Genomic DNA, 10784 nt, shown 5'->3' on the forward strand with positions numbered 1-10784 from the left:
TTTATAGCCATTAAGATAATATGGGTATAAGATTATGGGGGTCAACTAGCTCAATATGAAGTATGGAAAAAGAAAGATTTTAGAACTTCTTTACAAGTGGGATCCAACCGCTTGATGGCAATAATTATTTGATATTTAAATGGAATGTTTTTTTATTACGTGGGAGAACTTTATAACTTGGTAAAGCTTATTTAGAATTATTTTTTTTTGGTTAAATTGCATTATAATAAAAAGGAAATTTTACTTATGCAATATTAGTAGAATTTGCGTTAGAGGTTCGAACAAATTACTTATGCAATATTATTCCGATTACGATTTTTATTTCACCAAGATAAACATATACTTGTAATCTTAATTCAAATAGACAAACTCTTAATTTTGATAGACGAAAGTAAACTTATAATACTGTTAAAACATATTTGAATATAACTATAAATATTCAAAAATGGTTAAAATTTGTGACTAGTACTCTTAATTTTGATAGATGAAGATAAACTTATAATACTGTTAAAACATATCAAATCGTTAAAGTAAGATGTATCATGTCAAAAAATGCATATAGGATGATTGTTGGTATATTTGCTTTATTTTTTATTGTTAATAGATAAAATGGTGTGACTCTTAGGGTTTATAGTGTCAAATAGCTCAAGAAATAGACTTAAATAATCCAATTTCTATACAGTTCAAGCCCTAATGATCGAGTAAATGATGGTTTTCCCTTATTCTCGTGGATTGCAACGACAATTTGTTGGTTTTATGTGTTTCAACTTAATAATCCTGCTATTTTTGTTATTTTGGTTGGGAATGACGTCAACACAAAAATTGCGTTTATATAGGACGCCTAAAATGTCTAAACATCTTTATAGAATGTTTAATAGGACTCAAGTTCATGAGACCAAGTAATAAAACATTTTATCTAAAAGTGTTGCAATAGGTTTATAGAATGTTTTTAGACATTTTAATTAACAAAGTTTTTACGACATTTTTTTATAATAAAGTATAGTATTAGCTATTTTATAAGACATTTTTAAGAATTGTCATATAAATTCATCTTTTATATGATACTTTTTCAAATAGTGTCTTACAAAATAGCTAATACGAAACTTTATTTTAAAAAATTTATAATTTTTTTGTTAAAACACCCAAACACGTCTTGTGACCTTATTGTAACCTTTTTAAATATGACAATTTATTGTTTGGTTCTATAAACTAATTAAGTTTTATATAATACTTTATTAGGACATTTAGGCATTTTAAGAATTCTATAAACCCATATTTGTTGTAGTGTCGATGATTTGTTCTGTGAATCAGGGTACTCTTTTTTGGATCTATGTGTCGATAGTTGAAGGGATCGAAAGGAGGATTGAGTTACGATTGTGGAATCAGGAGGAAATGTAGCAATCAAAGAGTGTAACTGAAGATTTATGATATGTTGCAATTGCTTGTGATGATGAAGCATGTGTGCCCGAACTTGTGCATAGATACTAGCCTGAGAACTGAAATTCGTAAGGAAGGAGATGAGTTGCCAAACTTCACTTTTTATCATCATGCCTACAAAACAATAACCTAAAAGAACTTAACTATGGTAAAAACCCGCTTCTATTTTCGAGTCTCGTATATTTCATATCAACAAATTTTGATAATTTTTATGATTAAATCATTTAGAACAAAATATAAATTTATACAAATCGTTATAAACTTACAAAAATGACTTATTTACCAAAATAAGAATTTAGGTTCTTATTGAAAAGCCAAGTTATTGCAAGCCGTTTTCGAAGAACCAAATAAAGCAACGATATGCTCTTAACCATTCTTCAAGAAACTCAATTAAGAAACAACCGCACGTGGATGCTCTATCCGTACGACCGTGATTCACATTCGATTGTTAATTACTCTCGATATATAATTGTAGTAAGTGGATATTTTAAACTTCATCTATTGTTATTGAAAAATCTCAATTACCAAATTGATGCTATAAAAAGGTAATAAAACAAAGTAGGTTTTCTATTTTCTTTCTTTAAATTATGAGCCTTGAAAGTTTGGTTTATAAATTGCGATTTTGAAAATTGGTTCGCTGAAACAAGAATGAAGAAAAAGCCAGTTATATATTGATGCAATTAACGGAATTTATAATTTAACAATCAAGTTGATTACTTATGTTATTTTACTCTCGATTTGTTCTTTAACAAAAAAAAACATATATATTTTGTAATCTTAATTTAAAAAGATAATTTTGTTAGAAATAACTTTACTTATAAAATTGTTGAGCATATATTTGAATGTAATTACGAAATCGTCACAAATAAAACGTAATAATCAAATCATTAAAATCGTGAAATTACAATGATTGAATAGTTATCACGTCACAAAAAATGTCACATAGGATGTTAGTTTGGCGCGTATATGCACAAAAAATGCCACATCGAATGGTAGTTTTGCATATATGCTTTAGTTTTGACTAAAAAGCTAGTGACTGTTAAATGACTGTTTGTCAGTTGCTGAATGATTTGATGCAGAATGATTAAGTGGTCAGAATCATTAAAAGGTTCTCATGATATAGTGAAAAATGAAATATAATTGTTTGGTAATTGTATACAATGAAATTAGGGTGCTAAATGGTTAAAAGAAACTCATGATACAAAATCATTCAGATGGTTTAGAACCATTAAGAGACAGTTTTTTTTTCCGAACAAGATTGACCTCTTAACGATTCAGATGATGCTTCTTAATGGAACTATCAAGAGGTAAACAAACAACTCCTATAGTTTATAATGTCAAATAGCTCAATAATTAAAATGAAAAAAATATAAATTAATCTGATTCTAAAACATTTCAAACCCTAATGAGAAAATGATGGTTTTGCCTTATTCTCATGGAAAAGAATGAAACAGAAACAAAAAAGCATTTATAGGGGTGCAAATGGAAGCCCAGAAGAAGTATGTAACTTGACAACTATCGCATTAAATGCAAAGAACTTGTGGTCATTTTTGGCGATTGAAACATATCCCTTGTTGTCGACAGCCACCATAAATTCACGATCTAAACTTCAAGCAATCCTCATGTTATATGCTCTTCACTCTCCCCACAAAGAATATGATCGATCGACGATCAAGTACCGTTTTTGTTGAATCTCTCAAAACCATAATCCCACCTTCAATATACAGAAAGAATCACCAGAAGGAAGTGGAAATCGTCTCCCAACAGTGAGTCATATATGATATATGGGATATACAGATTGATCTCGTTGTCACCGCAATTTTCTTCGTGAATTATTTGAAAACATGATATGAGATGTTTTGAAAACGCGTGATGAATAAAATGTGGATCTTATGAAAACGATCAATGATCATTGAACAACCATTCACTAACTAATTCATTGTTTATAATTTTCAAAAAAAATCAATATATCTTTGCGGTGACCTGCGTAAGCGTAAGGGAAGTTGAGCTAAACCATGACCAAATTAAATCAGCAATGGAGACAGTTGAGTGAGCAACATCCACATACATTATTTAAACTTAAAACTCAAAGCCATTGTAAAAACGTTGTAGAACATATGGGTCGAAACATTGGATGACGTGTTTGTGCTTGCGAAAGCATTTAGATAACAATGAATTGAGTGATCATTGCGTAATATTGAACCATTAATCATGACACAATAATACTGAACCAGCTAACGTTAATGATTCCCGTTCTTTTGACATTCTCGGCCGACCTCTAATATAGTCAAATAAATACTCCTCCCAATAAGTTGTATATTGTACTTACAAACCATGTGCGATATTTATAGGGATAGGTTCATTTAAGAAGTTATAAGTATTTGAGAAGTAAAGAATTGATTTGTCTTTCACACGGTCAATTGCAGCTATAATTGATCAAGATTTAAGGCTTTGACGGGTCAAACAAAAAATAGAGGAAAATAGAGGGGTAGCTTCATAACTTTTACAAATAGGCGACAAACAAATCAATATATATGTGAATCAGTTAATTAGTTTATATATGAATCACACGAGTTCAAAAGTGAATCAGTTAATTAAATCATAAATGAATCAGTTAAGTAATTTATATGTGAGTTATACGGGTTCACATATGAGCATATAGTTCATATGTGAATAACTTAGGTTCATATATACACTTGTTTTGCCGTCTATTTATAAAAGTTACAATATTACCCCTCTATCTTCCACATACGATGCAAGAAATTATCCGGTGATTCACAGTCAAATTAGCTTGTCGCAAATTAGTGAGGAATTAGTGGCGGAGCTTGTGGTCTATCCGTCGTTAGTCTGTCACTAATTAGTGAGGAAATAGAGCCGTCGCTAAAGCCCCTTTCTAGTAGTGAAAGTTGGTTCGCTTCATATGCATTTATTTCTCGCATTATGATTAAAATTTGTTTGTGGTGCCTATAAGAAGAAAAAAATCCCATTAGAAGGAAAACAAGTCATGATCTTCAACTACATAGGTGGTGCTCGATTGATTTGAGTTTGGACTCCAAAGATCAAAAGTGTCTGGAGGTCCCAAGTTCAAATCAAAGAAGGAATAAAAATTCTTTTGTGACCACGGAGGTTCAAATGCGGTGACTCCGAGCTACCCGCGAAATGGATGATCGCCCCGGGATTAGTCAGTTCGTATAGCGGGTTGGATATTCAAGTTAATCAAAAAAAAAATCATGATCTTCACTGCTGCGGAAAAAAATATTTCGGCCAATATGCAATGAAAAATGTCAATTTTCAGAAAGCATAATGAATATGTGACTAACTAGAGAACATATAATGTTTCCCTAATTTTACAAACCAAGACATTGTACAAGGACTCAAATAATCACGTAAGTTCACACACCAATACTAATTAATACCCTCCTCATAGCGAATGAAAAAACAACCAAAAACTAATTTGATTCTAAAATCCATGAAATTTTTTTCGAAAATACTGAGAATTTATAGATGGATTTACGATGGAAATAATTATTTGGTTTTTAAAAAAATATTTCTGTGGTAATTTAAAAAACCATAATAAATATGTTGAAAATTCAAATTATTTTAAATAAATTTAGGGTGTTTTTTGACGGAAATTAACTGTATAAAGCAAATTTTTTTAGAACCTGATGGTTTACCATATATTTCATATCGATGCTTTGCATGATGCAAAAGTGGTGCACTTCAAGAAAATCATCATTGACGATAATGCTACTACCAACATGTTCACAAAATCATTACCACCAGCAAAATTCGAATTTGATCTAGCTTAGATTGTGTTAGTGTCGTTCGGCACATTGTGGGAGAAATGAGAATATTACTACAGATGACATAGCGACATCTTTGTGGAGTTATTATTTGGTACGTGTTTTGAGTTGCTTAACTCGTTTTGATTTTATTGAAATTGTACACTTCCAGATTTTTTTTGCTTTTGGCTTTGATGGGTGATGGCCGAGTCGAAGCTCGTCACAGTCAAAATGCATTTTGTCACCTCATGTCAATCTCTATCAGCTATTGTTCGTGCTCACTAGATTGGTTCACGTTTTGGTTTTGTCAGGTGATTTGCACATCATGGTGGAGTGTTGAAAAACTTAATTTTGGTAAGTTTTTAGGATGTTATACAACTCACCAAACTCAAAGTACAAATGATTAATGCACGAGGTTAAAACTAATATTAACCACATGTTTTTCCATGTTGCCATCTTGATCAATGCATGCGTTGCCTCCATTTATTTGCCCCCCCACCCTACTATCTATTTATCCATATATACATACATGGATAACACATGCATGCACACTTGCCAACTTGATGCAGGAAAAGGGCCGCCCATTTTTCTTTATATATATTTGCATGTGGGATGTAAATTATAAAAGGACAACACCTCAAGTTTCTTTCGTTTTATATATATATATATATATATATATATATATATATATATATAAAACTTAGTTTTTGGGAAACTTTGGGTAGCTGATTCGTTGATCCAAGGATCTCGTAAAACACGTTGTAAATTCTCCCGGTTAGTAATAAATCGATCTCTCTCTCCCTGTGAACATACACTATCACCTCGATAGTGGAGCCACGTTAAATCTCGTTATCTAGATTTACGGGTCACTTTGATATTTGATCATGTACTTGATATAACTGCTAATTTTACATTTGCGGATCAGTTGAATTGTTAGACCGTAATATATAATATTTAGATCTCGTTAATCTGCATTTGTTGTATTGGGTCAATTCGCATTGTGATTTATTGTTATCACTTTTGGGACTGTAAATCACTTTATACTATGATATTTTAATTACGACCGACCCTACACACAACACTTAAAAGAGTAGTTGCTACTTGCTACTACCATTAGGAAAGAGGATATGGATATGAAGCTAGGCCGGACTCCCTATCCAAAAACCTATATTACCAAGGATATTTAGATTTTCTTTTATATGCAAAGCGTTTTTTAATCTGTTGCATGTCATTCTTTAATTCTGCAACGGATTATTTATGTATATTGGAGTTGTTTTTTAATCATATGTTTTTAGTTTGTCGGTAATCATTCAGTGTCGGTAATCTTGATTTATTTCTGGGTCGGGTCCATTTGTATTGTTGAAGTTATATAGTCTATAGCTGAATAATGCACAGGCCGCTGTTCCAGTTGTTGTTAAAATAATATGCTAAGCCATGTGATTATCTATAAGTTATCTTATTTACTATAGTTGAGAGGTTATTAGCGACCGTTTTTTTGGGTGGTTATTTACCAACAGTTGTGTTGGTTCATAAACCATATGTTGGTTAATTAAAATTACGTCGCTTCATGTGTACGTACATATGTGTGTGTGTGTTTGTTGAATATGAAAAGTTGCTGCAGTAATAATAAAAAATCCTTCGATCTCCAGCCCTGTTTTTCTTTGTTGTTTCCTATTTTGATCCAACAAAGTGCATGGTATCAAATCCCGTGTTCAAAATCACAGAAAACCGAAAACAAAAACGCAGGAAAGATTAAAACTCTAATGACTTCAAACAACAATGTTTTTCAAGCGCAACTTCCGAAATTAAACGATAGAAACTATCACCAATGGAGTATTCAAATGAAGGTTATGGTCAAGAAGTTAGAGGGTGTCGATGCCTCATTTACTTTGATAATTAAGAAAATACAGGAACTACGATAACTTTCATGACCTGTTTTATAAAATTTGGAAAAAGGAATGAAATTGTTTATTTCATTTTTCATTGTCAACTGAATTGTTATGGAAAAATGTAATATTTAATTCAATTATCCCTCGATTCCATTTATTTTTGTTACTTCATTAATTTAACAAAGAAAAAGCTATAGTAGATATAGGAACAAAAAATCATGAATATTGTAATAAGAATTTGATTCTTGTAAGATTAAAACAAGGAAAGTCAAAAACCGACCAAATCAAATCATCAAGAAGTGTTCAAATTGAATTCATTCGAGTACCGCTAAAATTTATTAATATTCTAGTTGGCGTCGATATATATAAGAAAAAACTAGAAGGGTACTCGTGCAATGCAGCGAAATACATCTTGATTTTAATATTTCACTTTATTTTTTATCTCAATCGATGTTATAATATGGTCTTATATGATTTTGAAAAAATGATGATGTTTTTATTTTTGAATAAAATATAAATTTGAAAATATCATAAAAATTTGACAAAATTATATCGATATTAGTATCAAATTAACTATTCAAAATTTCTCATTTTTTATATAATTTTCTAATTCAAATTTAATTTAAGTTCAATAACGAAGTAATTTATACTTGGTTTAGTAGTATAATTTTCTTATAAAAATAATAGTTAATTATTTTGTTAGAACTCGATAACTATCCTAATTATATTTTAGATTTTTTATATTTTTAAAATGAGATATTTATTCTCTATTTGATTATGTTTATCCGCATTTAGTTACACGAATTCAAACATGGAGCTTTAAAAAGTTGTATCTTATGCATAAATTACTTGTAATCTTGAATTTTAAGTAATATGCATCAATATACAGTACTTCATGCATAAAAAATAATTTTTAAAAGTTTTTATCAAATGTTTTATAATATAGTATAGATTAAATAAAATAAACTATTCAAAGAATGGTATTAACCTCTAAAATGAGTGCTACTATGTCAACCAAAACACCATCCAAAAAATAATAGACACGATTATGGCGGTCAAGAGTTGGTGGTGCTTAAAAAGATCAACTAATTAATTTACACAATTATTGGAAAAGAAACAATGTATTAAAAACAATTATTTTAGGCCATCTTTGTCTTTATTAATGTGAAACCAACTTTAAGAACCTCTGTTTAAGGTCTAATAACTTTACACACAATTAAGTGTTTGGTTGGTATATGTAGTTAAATAGTTGGATGTTATATTCGACGTGGGTGATTTAAGGTTAAATCGCTTGCAGCTCTAAATACGTACGTCCACAAATTCAACTAGGTCATCGAAACCCTTGATTCTTTGTAAGTTTAACTTGAGTCTGCAAAGTCGATTATGTTTTTATGCAATTTAACATTTATCACAATTACTTTAAAGTCATAAACCTTGAAAGACACATAAAACGTAATATATAGAAAGAGAGAAATGAAGTTTGAGTACAAAGCGTGTAACTATTACAAACCAATCTCAACCGTCTATGAATATGATTTGGTGTACATAGTATAAATCGGCTACTAAATTTTCTCTCAACCTCATGCATGTTTAACTGATTTAATATATAACCGCCTTCAGATTTAAAAGTAAACAAAATCGAGGACCCCAAATATGGTTTGTATGATTTTTAACAATTGTATAGTTTGTATCTGAAACTCCACACACGCACACATATATATGACATTTCATATGCAATTTATCTCATTTGTACGACCAAGGCAACCAATCTATTGAAATATTTATGCAAATGATGATACTTAATTTATCATGATTAGGATATTTAATTCACTGGATCAAATGAACGGTTGAGATTGGGTTGTAATAGTTGTACAAATTGAATAGGTTGTATAATAAACCACATAATATATATATATATATATACACACACACACACACACATACATAGGGGTTAAATTAAATGAGACCCCACAAATATGTTACAAACTTGTGAGAACCGATATAAAAATATTTTACATGATAACTTTTCATTAAATGCTAGGATTTAAGATATTGATTCACATATATTTGTTTTATAATACGATAGTTTCATCTGTATTTGTTTCACCACGTGAATATGTTTTACGTGTATTTTTTTTTTTGAAGTAAAAAAAATACACGTAAAACATATTCACATGGTGATATTTACGTGTATTTTTCATTTCACTAGGTGAACAAATATTTTTTTCCACATGTAATATTTTCACAAGATGAACACAAACAAATGTGAAACAATATCTTAAATCATAGGTTTTGATGGAAAAAGATTAAGTAAAAAAATATTTTTACATCAGTTCTCACGGGTTTGTAACATATTTGTTGTTCTCATTTGGTTATCTTTTTTTTTATTAAACTGGATATCCAACCCGCTATGCGAGCCGACTAAACACAGGGCGACCATCTGCTTTGCAAATAGTCTGGAGTCACCTCATTTGAACCTCCGTATCTTCATATATATATATATATATATATATATATATATATATACACACACACACTCACATATGGGAGGGATAAAATGCAAATAAAACCATTTATACAAACCATGAAAACTGTCGATTTCATTGTCTAATTTAGTGAAATTTCTTCATGAAATTGTCGAATATGATGAAATTGTTTTAAATAATTCATTTTTGATGAAATTGTTTCATATATTTTTGTTCTATGTAAGAATTAAATTGTTTAATGTATTTTCTCATTTTGATCTAATTTGTTTATTAAAGTTAATATAATAAAGATGATAATGTCCATAATAAACGCCATCGACAATAAAAATAACTAATCAACCATCAATATATATATATATATATATATATATGATCAATAAAATGCAAACCAAACCATTTGTACAAATCGTGAAAACCTAATTCAACCAACCATAATATTTTTTTTCTTTTTTAATTATGAGGGTTAATTAGTCATTTTTATTGTGGTGTGCATTTATTATTAACATTATCATCTTTATTATATTAATTTTAGTAAAAAATTATCAAAATGAGAAATACATGAAACAATTTAATTTTTAAATAAAAAAAATATATGAAACAATTTCATCAAAAAACGAATTATTTAAAACATTTTCGTCATATTAAAAAATTTCATTAAATTAAGCAATGAAATCGACTGTTTACAAATGGCTTGGCTTGCATTTTATCCCTCCCTAATATATATATATATATATATATATATATACACACACAAGGGCCTAATCAAATGGGAAGTGTTTAATTTGTGGTAATCGTGAGATCCAACATGAACCAATCATTTAGGATAATTATTATGATTTCTTAAAATAAGTAGAAGGATAAATTAGTAAATTATGTTGAATATTCAATTTACTTTAATTAGTTTAATATCCTAATTTTGAAATAGATGTGTGTGTGTGTGTGTATGTGTGTATTAGAACGGACGAGAGCACCACCTAGAACCTCTTTCCCCATCGCCGACCAAAACTTGTTTCCTCTCCGGTGTGACCCTTTACACGGATCCATTTGCCCAACGTTGTCCGACGCCTCCTCCTCCCATCTCTGGCCACTGGCCACCATTGTTGATCCTCTCTCTCAGTGATTTGATGATAATCCCTTTTTCCTTTCGATGTATTTCTGTATCTGTAATTTCAGTTCCAACGATCATACAC

Source organism: Cynara cardunculus (assembly GCF_001531365.2).
Source record: "Cynara cardunculus var. scolymus isolate 2C chromosome LG 8, CcrdV1, whole genome shotgun sequence".
NCBI classification, from domain to species: Eukaryota; Viridiplantae; Streptophyta; class Magnoliopsida; order Asterales; family Asteraceae; genus Cynara; species Cynara cardunculus.